The sequence below is a fragment of the Mirounga angustirostris genome, unplaced genomic scaffold, assembly GCF_029215605.1.
Source record: "Mirounga angustirostris isolate CCGP_5_RB_7025 unplaced genomic scaffold, mMirAng1.0.hap1 SCAF_1, whole genome shotgun sequence".
In the NCBI taxonomy this organism is placed as follows: Eukaryota; Metazoa; Chordata; class Mammalia; order Carnivora; family Phocidae; genus Mirounga; species Mirounga angustirostris.
In genome coordinates, this window is record NW_026991709.1 from 60,398,009 (window position 1) to 60,417,910 (window position 19,902).

Below are 19,902 nucleotides of genomic sequence, written 5' to 3' on the forward strand. Positions count from 1 at the left end.
TCTGTAGACCCCAAGACCTCACTTGCTACGGCATCAAGAACTTCCCAGTTTTCCTCAAAATGGTCGTTTACACCTTAGGAAAAAACCATGAAAAAAAGTAGGTAAGCATTTAAGAAAAAATACTGCAGAGCTGAGGATACTGGCATTCAAGTTAGACCCCCGCAGGCGCAATTAAAAAGAAAACATTTGCAGAACTGAAAGAAAGAAGAGAAATTGAAGGCCAGTCAAATACTGGTGTTCTTCATGCTTGACTGTGAACCAGTCTTGCCCATTCGGGTTATATTGACCAGGATACTTACAGATTTCCTCTCACTGCCTTTCCCCGAGTTTTAGGATGCCTCACATGACTTTGACATGGCCTTCTCCAAGCATTTCTCTGCCTGAGAGCCAGCAAGTAAAATCCTTGCAGTTTCCATTAGAAATAGTGTTGATATAATCATCATATAATATTGGAAGTTGAAGGTGATAGTTGGAGTTGACGACTGATGGCAAGGTACTTTGAAGATTTTTGAAATGCACATCTACTTTATGTATCTATATATGTAAATATCTAATATATTTATAATTCATATGTAATTATATGTAATACCTATTTAATATGTATATATTTATCTTACCTGTAATTTCCTGTACTCCAAGTTAGCCCTTCGACACCAGAGTCCTTTGGATACACCAGAGAATCCACAGGCTTCACTCTGGAGGTAAATGGACTTAGTCAACCACATATGGAAGAGAGCGGTTGTTGCTCCAAGCAGACAGATGGAATTGTGCCCCAAGTATTTTTCCAAAAGGAAGTAAGAACAAGAAAAGAAAAGATATGGGGATAGGAGCCTGAGGAGAAAAAGTGTAGGCAGGAATACCAAGTTCAATGGACTCAAGCTAAACAGAGGAGTGGGCAGGACAGGGGAGGAGATTCACCCCACACTTGTCTGACGTTCTACACATGTTACTCTCACAATAGTGGTTCCCAGCAGCATCATTATCTGGAGATCTTCTAAAATGTTCAGGTTCCTGGGCCCCAGCCATGGCTTGGGGACCCTAAGAAAGTCAAGTCGTTTCCTATTTGTGCATCACTGGGTAATCTGAGCACCTGGGAGCTTGGGAAAGCTATTGTGTCTGCAGACTCTGTCTTGTTATGTCGTGGAGGCCATGAGTTGACTTGCTACCTGCTACCGACTTGCTGTGTGACATGTGGCAGACTACGTGATAGTTTTCACCATCTCCATCTTTAAAATCAAGACATAGAATGCTCCCTCCTATGACAAAGGAAAGGGAGGTCAAAGCATAAAAAGCAGTTTGAGCATCTTGATAGGAATAAAGAATTCAGATACAACATGAGCTCCACATTTTATTTAGGTAAAGCAAACATATCAGCATGTTTTGCCTCCTTTCACTGGCTTCCAGAACTGTGTATCTGGCAGGGGGTGGTGACCTAGACTTGGGGCATCTCTGTCCTAGAATAGTGTTCTTAAAGTATCCACAGGAGCCCTACAGCGGTTCTCTGGGGAGGGGAGAAATGCTTATTAAAAATGCAGATTCTCGAGCCCTACTCTACAACAGTGGACTTATCATCTCTGAGTTATGGCACCTGGGTCTCTGTGTTTTAACAAACTCCCCAGGAGATTCTTATGCACAATGAAGTTTAAAGACTATTGCTCTGGACTGTAAGCCTTCTGAGACAGGAATGGAAATCTATTCCTCATTGTAGCCTTTGCATTGTATTTAGGATAATAGATGGCTAAATAACATCTGTGTAGTAAAAGAAGGCGTGAAGAAAGAAATTATTTCATCCTTGATCCTTCTAGTAGCATGTTTTCATAATCAGAGGCCTTGGTAGGCCGTGTATACGATGGCTAAGGCAAGCTTTCAGCTGTACCTCCTGACGAGGAGGGCGCTTTATATTAAGGAACTGCCCCTTTCAAAATGATCCAGAATGACTTTTAAGAAAAGCCTCTGGGGAGCTAATTAAAGAGCCAGAGGCAGACAGGCTGCTGAATTAGGTCTTTGGTAAGCCACTGGACTCAAGGACAAAAATCATAGAGCAGGAATAGCCATGAGAAGCCTGAGGCTAGGGAAATGCATGCTCACAGGGAAAGGCCAAACAGCAGATCTGGTCAGTAACCTGGTAGCTAGAAGGGACAAGGCAGCCATACATCCAGATTCCAGAAAGTGTTCAGTCTCTATCCAGAGCAAGACAGAACATTGGGACTAGAGACACTTCTGAGTCTACCATTAGTGACGCTTGATGGGTGAGGGGAAGTGTGGTTTGGTTGGAGGGTGTTCAGGGAGCAGAAGAGCCACCTGGGGAGTAAAGCGCAAAACACAACATTGTTGGCTCCTTCGTTTTTTTGTTTTTGTTTTTTAAGATTTTATTTATTTATTTGACAGAGAGAGAGCAGGCGGAGTGGGAGAGGGAGAAGCAGGCCTCTCTCGGAGCAGGGAGCCTGATGCAGGGCTTGATCCCAGGACCCTGGGATCATGACCTGAGCCGAACGCAGACGCTTAACAACTGAGCCACCCAGGCGCCCTGGCTCCCTTGTTTTAAAAGGACTTCCACTTTATCAGTTTGGTCCCTTTGAACAAACACCTGAGGCTTCTGCAGGGCCAGTGGAAACAGACCTCCCTGAAGAGTTAATTGTTACGAATTGCTTCTTATGATGAACATATAATTACATTTTGTGTTCTAGTGTTACTTGTAAGCCACATTATAGTGTAACCCCTAGAGAACTCTGTTCTGCTGTTATCCCACATGTCCCCACATGTTTTGACATTTCCCAAATAAAGAATTCCTTTCTTCCAGCTTTTAGTTAGGTAGAACCTTTAAAGTGTATTTATTTATTAGAGAGAGAGAGAAAGAAAGAGAGCAAGAGCGCATGAGAGCCGGGGGAAGGGCAGAGGAAGAGGGAGAGAGAATCCCAAGCTGACTTCACGTGAGCGAGCGCGGAGCCTGACACGAGGCTCCATCTCATGACCCTGAGATCACGACCTGAGCCAAAACCAAGAGTCAGACCCTTAACCACCTGTGACACCCAGGCGCCCCTAGATGGAACCTTTAGACAAACCATGTAGTAGGAAGAACTTAGGAGACTCTCCCAAGAATCAGTGGTGCAGATGCTAAAACTTCACAGTACAAGAGCTGTGCAAATGGCAGAGGCCCTGGTGACAGTCTGCTAACACATTTTGCTTCATCCACAGCTTCACACGACATTGTAGGAGCTGAGCCAGCACGAGTGATGTAATTACTCTGAAATAGGCAGTGGAGTCCCAGCTTCCTTCCTCAGCACGCTAATGGATCATCCTTGACCTCAGTTCTCTAAAACCCTTGAATAGCGTGAAAGAAACCCTAGAAAGGGGTAGGACTTCCCTAGACTTCCTTTAAGATGCAAACAATCTGGCCCAGGCCTGCAGAAACCACATAGATCACAGCCAAGGCCTGCTAAATAAAGCAGCAAATCCCTCTAATTAGGAAGGCCAATTAAAGAATTCAAAGGGAAATGGTGAATCCCTTGTCGTGGAAGAAAGGTGTTTTTTCTTCTTTCTTGAAAATTATAATCATCTGTGTGGTATTGTCCCAGGATAAGTGCCCTCAGGACCACTTGTGACTAGCATTGTGGCAGAGAGTGTGTCATCCAGGACTAACAACATGAGTGAGCCGAGGCAGTCCAAATCTGCTAAGTGTGTGCTCTTTTCTCCTTTGCTCTGCTTATCTCCACTCAAGCATTTTTGCTCAGTTTTCTGAACCTCGCTCGCAGGAACCGTGGTTATCCTATGAATGGGAGGATAGTGGATGAGAGAAGAGAGGCTGGGTTAGGCAAACGATGAGCGGCTGGCAGGGGGTCACGTGAAGAGCTAGGTCACGAAGCTGCACTAGGTGAGTGCCCACTGTGGTGCACCTGTGGTGCAGCCTCCTCACTCATACCCCTGACTTAGAGCTTAAGGAGAGCCTTCCTATTCAATCCAGTTAGGTTCTTAGGTAGGGAAAACATACTAAATTGTCATACGAGGGATGTACAAAGGAACTGTGTCCACTTGAGATTCTAGAATGACGCTGACCTGTCTTTGGTCTGCTTTTGTATGAGCTAACATTTATTGAGCTGTTTACTCAGTACCAAGGGTCGGTCTGTGCCCTCTCCCTGAATTCTCTCACTTCATCCTCACAATGACTTCTTGAAGCCAATGCTACTATTATCTTCCTTTGACAGATGAGAAAACTGAAGCCTAGACAGGTTCAGTAATTTGCCTCAGGTCACAAATCCAGTAAGTAGCAGAGACAGGACTTGGACCCCTGGCAGTCAGATCCCCAGCAGGTTCTCCTAATTAGTTAACACACTGTGCTACCTTTGGTAAGATTGCCTTTGTAAAGTGCTTGTTAACTACAAAGTCATATCCACACATAAAATATTCTTCTTATTATTAAAATCCATTTAGTTCTCTGATTCATTAAGATGATATAATAGACCTATTAAAACTTAGATATATGAGAAAATGTGGAACAAACCAACCTATTTCTAGTGATGATCTATCTTCTTTAAGTTCAATCACTGAGGACTAGAAGCTCTGGCTGTGATTTCTTTTCATTTTTCAAGTATCTGTAAAAAATAAAATAGACTCATTTGACCTAGCCCCTATACTTTTATTGAAGCCTAGTGAAAATAAAAGAAAGTATAGTTAAGGATAACAAGAGAGAGAAGAAACATAAACAAAGTCGTTTATAACATTATTTAATGCTTTCCCTAAGTCATTTGAATGATTCTGCATGAAGCCATAATGATATGCTCTTCTTTGAGACAAACTGCTTATTTTCTTGATTTCAAGATGCAAATTTTTTGCACATCTTGATGTTTTTGAAATTAGTAGATGTCTCCTAATCAATGTGAACATTTAATGTAGGATTCTTTACCCTCCTTGCACCCTCCAAGAAGCCATTATTAAAACTAGTACCTGGCATTCTTGTTAAGATGTAGAACACTGGGTCAGCCAACATAGGTTGCCCACTGTTTTGCTCTATGGACACAGTTAGCTTTGCCCATACTGGCGCTTCAGACATAACAGAGGAAACACTGAATATCTTGTAAAGCCTATGTTTTAAGATCGAATCGTATGCCTACATTTCCAACTCTAAGTATCATTTCTCCATGAAAAGGGACTACAGTTGATTCCAGGACTGGGGCAGAGAAAATCCAAGATGAGCTCAGAACATACTGCTGTGGTGCAAAGAAAGAATTGAAAAATGATGAGGACAGTCAAAGGGATACAAGAGCCAACTTGAAAGGGCTCCGTCTGATCAAATCTGTCATAATTTGTGCTTTGAAATGGATAATTACAGTAATGCATTGAATAAATTAAGCCCACTGAATAAAATAAGAACCCATGGGCCCATATTGATAATAAATAAATAAATATATAAACAAATAATAGGGGAGAAAGGGAAGCTCTTCTTACAGTAGAATGTTACATCATAAATGTAGAAAGAATGATAAATTAAAAAAACACCATTTTGCAGTTACTCATAGTCATTAGGTAAAGAATTATCAAGGGATGCTATAATTTTTGGTGAAAAGTTGAGTAAGAAACAGTGTATTTCTATATTCTCCAAAGATCTCCCCACAGGTTTCTTAATACAAAGGGGAAAATGATAATCTTTCTAATGGAGAAACCTGACACAGAGCACCTCAACCAAGTGATCAAAATTAATGTCACCAACAATGGGACAACCTGACATCATGGGCCTCCTGACTGGATGCACGTGGAAGGATACAGCATTTCTTACATACTATACATGCTAGAAGATGCATAACCTGCATGGAAATGTGAGGAAGTACCACACAAACTCCCAACAGTTGGGCTGTACTCTTTTAAAAATGTCAATGTCATAAAACACAATGAAAGTCTAAGAAATTGTTTCAGATTAAAAGAAACTAAAGAAACATGACAACCAAATGAAATGTGTTATCTTGGATTGGATTCTGAATTGGGCATGGGGGTGGGGAGGATTGCTATAATGGACATTATTGGGACCACCGGTAACATTTTTATTTTTATTTTTTTTTATCATGATAAGTGTACTCTTTAATCCCCATGGCCTATTTTACCCATCCCTCCCCCCCCACCAGACCCATCTCACTTCTTATAACCATAAGCTTGTTCTCTGTAGTTAAGGATCTCTTTCTTGGTTTGTCTCTCTCTCTTTTTTTTCCCCCTTTGTTCATTTGTCTTGTCTCTTAAATTCCATATATGAGTAAAATCCTATGGTATTTGTCTTTCTCTGACTGGCTTATTTCACGTAGCATTTTACTCTCTAGCTTCATCCATGTTGTTGTAAATGGCAAGCTTTCATTCTTTTTATCACTGAATAATATTCCATTGTGTATATGTGTATATATATATATATATATATATATATATATATATACACCACATCTTCTTGATCCATTCATCTATCAGTGGACACTTGGGCTACTTCTATAGTTTGGCTATTGTAAATAATGCTGCAGTAAACATGGGGGTGCATGTATCCCTTTGAATTAGTGTTTTTGTATTTTTTGAGTAAATACACAGTAATGCTATTAGTGGATCATTGGGTGGTTCTATTTTTATTTTTTTGAGGAACCTCCATACTGTTTTCCAGACTGGCCGCATCAGTTTGCATTCCCACCAACAGTGCAAGGGGGCTCCCTTTTCTCCACATCCTCATCAACACTTGTTATTGCTTGGACAATTGGTAAAATTTGATAATGAACCTTCTGTTAGGTAATAATACAGTGTGAATATTAAATATCCTCAATTAAATAAGTTTACTATGTTTATGTAAGAGCATGCCCTTGTTCTTAAGAAAAATTGAAGTATTTAGGAGTAAGGAGGCATGATTTCTACAACATACTTTCAAATGGTTCAGGATAAAAACATTTTGAAGATTTGTGTCAATGGGTCTCATAGATAACAGTTAAGGATTACATTGGTATCTTATATCATGTATTTATATTTCTTTAACTTATATGTGCTGATATTCCTCCAAGTAGCCTTTTTTTTTTTTTTTTTTTACTATCTACTGGTTAGTTTTTTGTATTTTGTCATTTGTTTTTTTGTTCTGTTTATTATCTTCTGGTTAGTTCACTGTTCAATTCTGATCTCATGATACAGTTCAATTTTAAAGGAAAAGGAATGTTGGCTGTAGCATGCACTATGGTCTAGGCCTCAATTATTCATGATCATGGTCCATGGAGCCATATAAAAATACCACTGTTAACTAAGAGAACATTACCTGATTTGTATGAAAGCTGCAAAATTGTTCACTTTGGAATCCAAATGTACAAAACAGGGAACATGCCATGATGTCTACTACATGTCTTGCTCTCAGAGTCACACTCATTTTTACCTGAGATCTTGAAAGACCAATGCTGGTATATGCAGGAAGACTTTCTTTTTGGTTCTTGTCGATAACTGATGATTATGATGGGCATCCCTGGGAACTTTGAAGCAACTGACTTCTTTTTTTTTTTTAAATGATATCAATATTTAAGTTTACAGAAATGTGTCTTCCTCCTACACTCTTGGTAAAACCCTTGAAAGCTGCAGTTTTTTTTTTATTTGAATGTCTAGACTCATAAAATCAAAATACTTGATAGTATAATGAGGCTGACCTTGACACAGGCATTAATTAGGCCTGAATTAGGAGCTCCTGGGTGGCTCAGTCGGTTGAGCATCCGACTCTTGATTTCAGCTCGGATCAGACTGAGCCCGACGTGGGGCTCTGAGCCCAGCGTGAAGGCTGCTGGAGATTCTCTCTCTCTCCCTCTGCCCCTCCTCTCGCTTGCTTTCGCTCTCTCAAATAAATAAATAAAATCTTAAAAAAAATTAGGCCTTAATTAGAGAACCCAAAAGTGCAAAATCATTAGTCCACAAGTAGTTACTGAATACAATGTGGGAAGCATTATGCTGGCTGCTCTAGGGGAAACACAATTAAAATGGTTCCTCTATGCTCCTGGAGCTTGACTTTACTTGGAAGATAGCATATTCACAATTTAGCTACAATGCAGGCATATATACCCTAAGGCTCATGGGGGTGGTAGAGAGTGGGGACCAGTGAGCAGTGGGTCATCTCTCCTTACTTCGTTTATCTCTGGAACCAGCCCCATTGTTAAAGGAGAGCCAAAGACCACAGATTATCAGTCCCAGAAGGAGCCCTCTAATACCACAAATGCAAAAACCAAACTCAGAGAGGTTGTTATTTGATGAGAAGCACTTGTTATAATTCAAGTCTCCTACTTTTTCTGATGTGAATAGAAGATTTTTCTTAGCTTGGGTTCTTAAAGCATCTGAGGGATGGTGGAAAGGGGACAAGACGCTAGAATGGATTCTCATTAATTACAATTTAGGACACTTAATCATTTACAAACTCAATTTTATCATTGTAAAGATGAGCATAATAGTACATGCTTTGCATTTTATACCCGGTGGGTTGGTTAGGATAATCATGTGAAACTATGTGAAAATACTTTGAAAGTAATTAAGTGTTATAAAAATGTAGAGGATTATTAACAGCATCTGACATTTATTAAGTACTTAGTATGTGCCAGGCATTGTGCTGGCACTTTATATTCATTACCTCAGTTAACCCTTCCACAACCCTCTGAAGTAGATACTATTATTAACATTTCACTGAGAAAGAAACTGAGGTTTAGAGTGATTAATTTCATAAGAGTAAGTGCCCCGGAGAGATCTCAAGCTCAGGCAACCTGATTCAAGAGCCTCCACATAATCACTTCTTACCAGCTCTCAGTTATTACAGGAGAAGCCAAAAAGGATGCAAGACCATTGCCTACAGCTGGACAGGAACAAATCCTGCTCACTCTCCTAATGAAGCCCAGGTTTGAGGTTGGGGGGTCAGCATGGGGATAAAATCATGCACCTTGCTGGGACAGCCAGGAGCGCTTGGAGCAGGTAAGTCTTAGGGAAAAGAGCATTTCTCAGGAGACTCACTAAATCCCTTTGCCTCACGTATGCACCAGCATGCACACTCCAGCCCTCGGTATTTAACCAAGCTAATTTCAAACTAATATTCAAGGCTTTGCAAGGAAGGCTCTGATTAATCTATTAGCTGCACTTGGTAACGACCTGAGGAATTAGGGCTTCAACTGCTCTCTTCCTGCTCATCAGCCTCAAGGGGCTGCCCCATGTTCTCTCCACAGCCACGGGGTTTAATGGAAGCCCCCAAGTCAGTAAACGAGACCACCCAGGGACACAGTTTGAGGCCGAAGCAAGCAGCAGCTAGGAAGATGACTGGCGATTCTAGAGATTTGGGTTTCTGTTTATAAAGGTGAATTAGCTCTCCACCACTGCTTGGCAAAAGCCTGAAGCTGAGAGCAAAAGGTGAGATGGATTTTGCAAATAGACCGCCAGAGAAAATGTGCGTGCGCCTGTGTATTGTGCAAGAAGCAGGAAGGAGAGAAGAGACTGAAGGTCGGCTGTGAAGGAGGGGCTTTATGTTTGCTGTTAGAGTGGTAGCGTTCCCAGCTCTGAGGGGGTTTGGCCAGCAGCAAGGAACCTGCTTCACTCCATCCTCACCTGTAACATCTCCTGTTCCAGGCCCCAACAGGAACTAGCAATCATGCAGAATTGTGTACTGGCAGGAGGAACAGCAACGAGAGATGAAAGTCACTGTGCACTGAGGTAAATGCTTCCAGGCCATCCAGTTTGGAAGAGAAATCTCTGTGCAGATGGTGGCCAGGCCAGCGTGAACAGCAAAGCACATCTACCTGTGCTACCCCGCCTAAACCCCTCCTTCCTAACCCCTTCCAGATGAATAAGGCAACAGCCGTGATGGAAGTGACCTGGGGTCTTCTGACCTGCCTCCTACAAGCCTGGGATCCTCCCGAACGCAGCCAGAAGCTCACTGCCCTTGGTTTTGTTATGTGTCAGGCCTTGCCAGTCAGCCAGTGTATATCATCTTACGTGATCCTCACAACACTCCTAAGAAATAGGTGTCATTATCTGCCCCCCCTTCAATTTTTTTTAAAGATTTATTTATTTGAGAGAGAGAGTATATGGGGGGGAGGGAGAAGGGGGGAGGGGCAGAAGGAGAGGGAGAGAAATCCTCAAGCAGACTCCCCACTGAACACAGAGCCCAACACAGGGTTCCAATCCCAGGATCCTGAGATCATGACCTGAGCCGAAATCAAGGGTCAGACGTTTAACCGACTGAGCCACCCAGGCATTCCCCCCACCCCCCTTCATTTTTACAGCTAAGGAAATTAAGGCTCAGAGAGATTCAATAACTCAGGTGTGCAGACATGAAGTCAGTTAGAACCCATTTTGTCCAAGTCCAGAGCTTGAGCACTTACCCCTACAACTTACTGCTGAATTACCACACCTTGGGGATGTCCCAAGCAAGAATACTGAAGGAAGAGTTTGGCTTTGGTAATTTTAGGAAATGTGCATGCATGTGTCCCCCACCTCTCTACACCCCGTATATACTTTTTCTCTGCTTGGCAGTTTTCTTATTCTCAGTTCTCCTGTCAACTGCCTGAGGAATTAATTCACATCTACGTGTTAGGAACTTACTAATTTAACTCTCCCTTGATTGTTTGCATTTTAAGAGGAAATAAAGAGTAAGACATTAATAAAAATGTATTAGTCCTTCAAGTAGGAGTAGATCCAGGGGCTCCTGGCTGGCTCGGTCAGTAGAGCATGAGACTCTTGATCTCAGGGTTGTGAGTTCAAGCTCCACGTTGGGTGTAGAAATTACTTAAAAAATTAAAAAAAAAAAAAGGAGTGGATCCAGGTGTTTTCTTGGAGAGGGGAAAATGATTTTAGGGATTATGCATCCCATCCTTGGCACAGAATGAACAAACACAAAAACTCACACTCAGACTAGCATCAGAAGCATAGGTACTGGAAGAGGGGGGAGAGACCAGCCAGATCCTGTTTGAGATTGCCCCAATAAGCACATCTGGGGTCTCCAAAACGAGAATCCTCCTAAGCCATATAAGGAACAAGGATCTCCCCGCATCACTGCAGCCCAGGCCAGGCCGGGCTGCGCCAGGAGAGTGAGCAAGGTGAAGTATGTGGTCTTCCCTGGCAATGCTACTTCATGCTGCCCACCACCCGGAGTAGACAGCCTCATTCTCTCCCTCGGCATGTATTACCTATTCCTTGTCAGCCGTGATGCACATTCTCAGCTGTCTGTGGCATCCAAAGCATCACAGTGAACAAGAAACATCCTTCCTACTTTCATATTCAGTGCAGAAATGCAGGCTCCAAAGGAAGAGGAGGATGGTGAGGTGGATCCTTCCTAGCATCATTGTTTTTCCCAGTCTAAGTCTGTCCCGAATATAGCAATTTTGAGAGTGACAGCCCTGGGCAGAGAAGGCCATGCACAGTGCAACTTTCTCAGGTATAATGTTCGGTTGGTCTCTTCTACCTCTTCCAATGCATATGCCTTTGATGTTGGTCTGAGTGTTTGCCTGTTCTCTTCTCTTTTGCAGACTTAGTTATGGTCTTTGTTTCCTTTTTGCCAACCCCTCTCCCCCCAAACAAAATACAGCAAATTCTATAAGGACTAGAACTTTTGATAATTTTGTCAACTGTTGTATTCCCAGTGCCTACCTAGACCTGTGCCTATACATAGTAGTTGCTCAATAAATATTTATTTAATGAGGTGAAAGAATGAATATGTAGGCTTATGAGAAAATATATAGCTTATGAGAAAATATATATGAGAAAATATATAAAACATGTTTATAATACATGTTTTAATATCTATAGACCCCCCCCATTGGCATTTAGCCAAATACTCCTAGTGAAGAACTAAGAACTCGAAATTCCCATTCCTGGGCCGCTTGTTAGGACACAGCTGTAGCTGTGTTGCTTACTCCCATCAGTGCACAGGGCAGGGGATGATGTATCTAGCAGATCAATTTTCCCTTCCTGGGAATTTTAAACCAGATCTTAGCTATCCCACCTTCTGAGTTTCTGATGAGAGCCGTAACATTAAAATGCAGTTTTAAAAGACAATCAACAGAATGGGGGAAAAAATATCTCCAAAGCATATATCTGATAAGGGGTTGGTTAATATCCAAAATACAGAAAACATCCATGCAACTCAATAGCAAAAAAACAAAATAAAATACACACACAAAAAAAATCAAATAACCTGATTACAAAATGGGCAAAGGGCCTGAGTAGATATTTCTCCAATAAACATATACAAGAAATCAACGGGCACATGAAAAGATGCTCAAAATTATTAGCCATTAGGGAAATGCAAATTAAAACCACAATAAGTTACCACCTCACACCAGTTAGAATGGCCATCATCAAAGACAAGAGATAAAAAATGCTGGCATGAATGTGGAGAAAATGGAACCCTTGTTCATTGTTAGTGAAATTGTAAATTGGAGCCATTATGGAAAACAGTATGGAGGATCCTCAAAAAGTTAAAGATAGAACTACCATATGATCCAGCAATTCTACTTCTCAGACTATCCAAAGGAAATGAAAACACTAACTTGAAGAGGTATTGGCACCCCCATGCTCACAGCAGCATTATTTCCAATAGCCAAGACATGAGAATAACCTGAATGTCCACTGATGGATGAATAGATAAAGAAGTTGTGGTATTATATATATATATATATTCCAGATTATTATTCAGCCATGATAAACAAGGAAATCCTCCCCAATGTTTATAGCAGCAATGTCCACAATTGCCAAAATATGGAAAGAGCCCAGATGTCCATCGACAGATGAATAGACAAAGATGTGGTGTGTATATGTATATACAATGGAATATTACTCAGCCATCAAAAAGAATGAAAATTGCCATTTGCAATGATGTGTTTGAACTAGAGGGTATTATGCTAAGTGAAATAAGTCAGTCAGAGAAAGATACCATATGATTTCACTCATTTGTAGAATTTAAGAAACAAAACAGATGAACATAGGGGAAGGGAAGGAAAATAAAATAAGAGGAAAACAGAGAGGGAGGCAAATCGTAAGAGACTCTTAACTAGAGGGAAGAAATTGAGGGTTGCTGGAGGGGAGGTGAGTGAATGGATGGGGTAACTGGGTGATGGGCATTATGGGAGGCACTTGAAGTAATGAGCACTGGGTGTTGTATACAACTGATAAGTCACTGAATTCTACCTCTGAAACTAATAATACAATATACATTAATTAAATTGAATTTAAATAATAAAAAAAGGAAATCCTACCATTTGTGACAACATGGATGGATCATGAAGGCATGTGCTAAATAAAGTCAGACAAAGACAAGTACTGTATGATCTTATATGTGGAATCTTTAAAAAAAATTAAAAACTCAGAAAAGGAGTTCTTGTTTTTGGTAACTAGAAGCCAGGGTCAGGGGTGGGGGGCAGGGAGAGAACTGAAGAAAGTTGGTCAAAAAGTACAGACTTCCAGTCATAAAATAATTAAGTACTAGGGATATAAGTTACAACATGACTGTAGCTAACACTGTTGTATGATATGTAGGAAAGTTGTTAATACAGAAAACCCTAAGAGTTCTCATCACAAGGAGAACACTGTTGTCCTTTTTTTTCTTCTTTTTATTGCAGCCATATGAGAAGATAGGTGTTAGTTGAACCTACTGTGGTAATCATTTTATAATACATGTAAATCAGACCATCATGCTGTGTGCCTTAAGCTTATACTGTGTTGTATGTCAACTGTTTCTCAATAAAACTGGGAAGAAATTCAGTTTGTTCATTCATTTAGTGAGTACTGGTGCATCAACCACTCTTCTAGGGACTGGAGCTCAAACAGTGACCAAAACATGGACTTGGAGCATATACTCCAATGGAGTCATTTATGAAGAAGAAAGGGCTCTGCAGTAAGACATCTTCTACTCATCCCCGCCCCCAGGAGATATTTAGTGAGGTGTGCACTAATCAAAGAGGCTGCATTTTGCCTAACAACCAACATTTCAGAGATGGCTGGATGACTGAGGAGGAGAGGACACCAGCCACCAGAACTTCATTCTTTGGTTCAACATTAGAAAAAATATCCACAAAAAGGAAACGAGTTGATTAAAAAGGAAAGAGAAAAGTGTTTCTGAGGGGTGCTGGCATTGAAGGTTCTGTAAATAAGCACGGAGATGAAAAGTACAGCAGAGGGAATATAGTTAGTAATATTATAATAATGTCTAGTGATAGATAGTAACTACACTTACCATGGTGAGTGCTGAGTAATGTACGAGATTGTTGAATCAATATGTTGTCCACATGAAACTAACATAATATTGTATATTAATTATACTTCAATTAAAAAAAAAAAACAGGGATGGCCACCAGGCAGATGCAGGGACATTCCCACATGTGAAACCTAACACCCCTAACACTGTGATGTGGAATGAGTTTCTCAGGCAAGTGAGCAGAGAATGGATGAGGGCTCAAATCCTAGCTCTACCTTACTTAGCTCCTGGTCTGGACAAGTTCCATAACTTCAGTGAACCTCCGTATCCTCACTTGCAACATGGGGAGGTGGTACTATTCCTTATTCCATAAGATTTTGTGAGCCTCAAGGCCCAGTGCCTAGCTCATGGTGTTAGCTGAACAAATGACACGGACTGTTGAATTACTGAAGAATGAGAGGGAGCAAAGATGGAAGGAAGATGAAAAGGTCTCCAAACACAAACCTCAGTTCTGAATTTTGCCAGAATCAGATCTTGCCCCTCCTCTCAGAAGCTAAACATGAATATTATTTAACCCAGTTTGGGTCTCATGCCCTATTTTTGTCTTCCCCTGTGTAACAGTGATTCTTGAACTTTAGCATACATGAACATGGACATTTGTCAAAAAGGACCCAGATTCCTGAATTCAAACCTAAGAACTCTGATGTTGTAGGTCTGAGGCAAGGTTCAGGGATCTATATTTTAAAATGGCACTTCAAGTAATTTTCATGAGTGTTATAGGTGGATCCTACTTTGAATCCTGCAAGAGAACTGCAAACAGAGGGTATCTAAATGAATCCATGACACAGAAGCAGAAATATATCAAAAATTAGAAGGTGTAAGCAGAGATTAATGTACAGAGTGCAATAGTAATTATATTTGGGAGAGGCCTGACTCAGGATCACATTTGGAATGAGTAATTTGATGGACTGAGGCCCTGCTATTTTTTAACCTCTCAATAAGACGGCTATCAGTTTGGCTTTCTTTATGTGACTCAAAAGCCCAAAGATACTCCCAAACATATAAATATTTGGTGGTCAGATAGTAGCCTGGATATCCCCTTTTTATCTCACTGACTCAGACTCATGTAGATGACCTTAATTGTCTAAGTCTTTACAATTCTAGGCTTAAGTAAGTTATTTCTGTAATCAAGTAACTATTCACAAATAACCAATTTCACAAAATTAGCAAGACAGGAAATAAGCAAGAGCAGACTGCCTTAAGCAGCACGTGTTCCCATGTGGATAATTGCTGAAGACTAGCTCTTCTCAGAATGTCAGTGTAACCAAAGGAATCTATGTAAGTAAAAGGAACAGGAAAAATGACAGCAATGAGAACAAAATTTTTAGGTAGAAAGAAAATCTCATAGTCCCAAATAGGGTTAGCCACAGTAGGCCTCTTTAATAGTGATGGGGATATCCATGAAATAAAAGCTTACTGGCAGGGCGCCTGGGTGGCTCAGTTGGTTAAGCGACTGCCTTCGGCTCAGGTCATGATCCTGGAGTCCCTGGATCGAGTCCCGCATCGGGCTCCCTGCTCGGCGGGGAGTCTGCTTCTCCCTCTGACCCTCCCCCCTCTCATGTGCTCTCTCTCATTCTCTCTCTCTCAAATAAATAAATAAAATCTTAAAAAAAAAAAAAAAAAAAAAAAGCTTACTGGCAGTGTAATGCCATTTAATCCCAGAGTAAGATGTGGTCTAGGAAAATGAAAATTTGTGTCTTTAGAATGCCAGCATGGCTAATTGAGTAGTGAAAAATCAAATCCTTCAGAATTGTCTTGTCTACATCCATATCTTGCAGACCTTGTCTTCACCACATCACAGCATACATACATTCTCTGCTGTACTCCATGGGCTCTTCCCTAAAGCAAAAAGAAACTTCGAATGGCATTATCATACTGGTATGGTAGACTATTACCTTGATGGCCCCAGAGGACCCATACCTCTTAGTACTTTCAGCCCTTGGGTAGTCCCCTCCCACATAGAGTGTGAACTGGCTGATGGTTTGGCCATTGAGATAGTAGCAAGCGTAACTCAGAGGCTTGATAAATATTTGCACACTGGGGATTATCTTCTGGAATGTTCGCTTTTATAAGCCAGCTGCCATATTATAAAGAAATTTGGTCTTGACTACTGAATGATGAGAAGACAGGTAGAGTGAGGCCCTGGAAGATATCTTGGACATTCCATTCCCAAAGTGAGCTCCCAGCTGAATGCAACCACTTGAGTGACCTCATTTCCACCATATGGAGCAGAAGAATGCTCGGCTGAGCCAGTCAACCCACAGAATTGTGAGAAATAAAAAATAACTGACATTTTAATCCATTGGATTTGGGGGTGACTGTTATGTAGCAACAAATAATTAGCATAGAAATTGGTACCTAAAAGTAGGGGGCTATTATAACAAAAACCTTAAGTATATGGCAATGGATTTCTTTATGGCTAGGAATTTGTTTTTACTGAGGTACAGTGAGGTCAACAGATCAGGAGATGATTGCCATTGGAAAGGCAGTTTGTTCTCTTACAGTTCTCAAGAGGAAGAGGCATGCCACACTATGCGGGGCCACATGGGGAAGCATCAGGGTCTATTAGGAAAGAGGAGTAAAGGAATAGCATGGGTAAGAGCCTTTATCGCGGTTTTCATGGGGAAGAATGGGCAAGGCAGATCATCAGGGTAAGCAGGTTTAGGATTGGTTAGTTTGAATAATTTCAGCAGGCTCTGGGGAGTAGAGATTGAGTTGTGTGATACCTGGCCCTGGGGTAATTAGGGCAGGGGCTAATGTGTGAGGGCTTGGCAAAGGGAGTGGTTGGTGGCATGGGCTCAGGATTACTTTTTCATATACGAAGGGTAGTCGTTTTTGTTTTGTTTTGTTTTTTTAAAGATTTTATTTATTTATTTGACAGAGACACAGCGAGAGAGGGAACACAAGCAGGGGGAGTGGGAGAGGGAGAGGCAGGCTTCCCACCGAGCAGGGAGCCCGATGCGGGGCTCCATCCCAGGACCCTGGGATCATGACCTGAGCCAAAGGCAGACGCTTAATGACTGAGCCACCCAGGCGCCCCAAGGGTAGTCGTTTTTCTCTCTAGGAATTAGCTAACCAGGTGAGGGACTGTCCCTCCTGGGTCAGCAAGGCCCCAAGATCCTTCAAAGCATCATGAAATACAAAAAATAAAAAACATGATTAATTCAGAATTTGGACTGCATGCAAGATGAAAAAATGAGGAGACTGCAAGTAGATCCTGGAAGAACTAAACTTCTATTAAAGGCTGGAGGAAAAGGGACCTGTGTTATATATTGGTAGAGGAATGAAGGAAATTTTTACACGTGGTTGTTACAGGATTTCTTTTCCTTCGGTGTCTGCAGTTCTTGGTCACGCCGCTTCAAAGAATGAAGAGGTAGATAGTGCCTGGGTGGCTCAGTCAGTTAAGTGTCTGCCTTCCATGATCCCAGGGTTCTGGGATGGAGCCCCAGTCTCATCAGGCTCCCTGCTCAGTGGGGAGCCTGCTTCTCCCACTCCAAGTGCTTGTGCACTCGTGCTCTCTCTTTCTCTGTCAAGTATATAAATAAAAATCTTAAAAAAAAAAAAAATGAAGAGAGAGACCAAAGAGTGGTGGGCAGCAAGGCAAAGTTTATTGAGTGATATTGAGCCATAGTACGAAGCTCCCCGAGAGGGTTGCTGATTTGGTCTTTAGATGTAGGGGTTTTTATGGGCTTGTTGGCAGGCTGTTTTAATCTGATTGTTCCTCCATGCACCTGTCACCCAATCAGGTTTTTGTCATCTACCTATCACATGGGAAATAGTGGTGCGTTCCTTCCAGAACAGTGTAAAAATCCTTGTAAAGGTGGTTTCCCCTTAGGGCAGGTCCCTTGTCCCTACCTGCCTGCCTTCCAACTATCCTTCATTAGTGATAACTTTGAAGATAGAAAAATTAGATATCTAATAAAGTTGAAAATTTAGCTAAGAATTTGGCTAAATTTAAGCAGAATACTGAATGTGCCAATTGGTGCTTTAAGCCACTTACAGTAAGATATTGCAAGAGAAACAGAAGCTAAAGAAAGTACTATTAAGTTTTCAGGCAGAACATAGAGAAAATATTTCCAACTCAGGACTTTTTGAGGTAGACAAGATAGCTCTTCTCATTTTCAGTCTTTCAAGTGGGTAAAACATCTTTAAGAATTTTCCTCTGGGAAAAAGATCGCTCCAAGATGCTATCATCCTGGAGGCCTGAGGGCAAATAGAGAATCAAAGTTGCAGCTGTTTAATCCCTTGTTTAGGCCCCTGAAAGATTTAAGGCAATGCTTCATAGATCCTCTCACCTGAACAAAATCACTTCTGAGAATCTTAAGGGCATTTTACCACAGACATGTATTCTGAGCTCAAGTCAGGGAGACCTCTGGCACGTTATTTGCAGGTATGGGCTTTTGCCTAATGGAATGGATTTTAAAACTGGATATCTACAAGTCCACAGCATTTTTTAAAGAGCTGTATCAAGCTTGGACTCAGAGGAATAGGTCAAAATGAAAAGATGTCTCTGAGCCACCAACTTACTATTGGCCGGAAGCCATCTGAAAGTACCACTTAGCGGTAGGCATAGCCATTACTTATAGAAAGGAAGACCATCTCCGAAAGTGGAACCAAGACTCCAGAAGATCAAAAAGTGGAGGAGAGCAATGGATTAAGGAACCAGTTCTAGGGTTCGCAACAAACATTCTGTTCCCCCAAGTGACATGTGTCCCAGTGGATTACAAAATTGCTATGGAACAATAACTATAAACCTTCTGCCTCCTCCCCCTGCTGCCATTTTTGGAAAGATTATTATTGAGGTTATCCTTTCCTATTTTCACCATTGAATGTTGGATGTATGGGGACATCCTAGGAACCACATCTTCATGTGAAACTGATTTATATAACAAAGTGCTGCACCCCAAGCCTGAACCTGATGCTGAAGCGGGACGGTATTGTATGTCTGGGAAGGAACTGAATGTACTCTGAATGTAGGAGAGACATGTATCATTGAGGGCTAGAAGGCAGACTGTGGTGTTTTCTCACATTGGTGTCCCCAGCGATCCATGCTTCTGGGTATTCATACCCCTGTGTAGCCCTGTCCCACTTCAGCTCTGGGATTGGCCCTGTGACTTGTGTTGGCCAATGAGAATTTCGCAAAGTGATACAAGCCGAGGCTTGATAAGCACTTGCAATCTGGAGCTTGACCTCTTGGTCCACTGCTGTAAAGGAGCTCAGACTAAACTACTGAATAACGAGAAGCTATATGGAAAGGGGCCCTGGAGGATGAGAAGCCATTTGGGACGTTCCATCTCCAGTTGAACTGTTAAATACAACCAAATAAGTGACCTCAGTTATACCACATGGAATAGAAAAACTGCCATGCTCAGTCAATCAACTCACAGAATCATGAGAAATGATAAATCATTGTTGTTTTAAGTCAAGGGATGGCAAACTATAGCCTGAGGGCTAAATTTAGCCCACCACCTGTTTATAAATAAAGTTTTATTGAGAAACAGTTATACCCATTTGTTTCCATATCATCTGTGGGGGCCTTTGCACAACAATGGCAGAGACCACAGAGCTCATAAAGCTAAAATGTTTACTATACAGTCTTTACAGAAAAGTTTCCTGACCCCTGTATTAAGCCACTAACTTCAGCAGTGGTTTGTTATGTAATAGAATATTAATGAAATAGGGGTTTCATTTAA

The 19,902-nt window shown here is 41.4% G+C and overlaps 1 long non-coding RNA gene across 1 annotated transcript in view; it reads right to left on the reverse strand.

Moving 5' to 3' along the window:
• Positions 1 to 19,902, reverse strand: part of LOC135364628 (uncharacterized) — an 81,278-nt gene that overhangs the window by 1,158 nt on the left and 60,218 nt on the right. The window contains exons 3-4 of the long non-coding RNA XR_010412072.1: positions 4,503 to 4,589; positions 618 to 695 (exon numbers count right to left, since the gene is read on the reverse strand). This is a non-coding gene — a long non-coding RNA (uncharacterized LOC135364628). The remainder of the gene's footprint in view (positions 1 to 617; positions 696 to 4,502; positions 4,590 to 19,902) is intronic.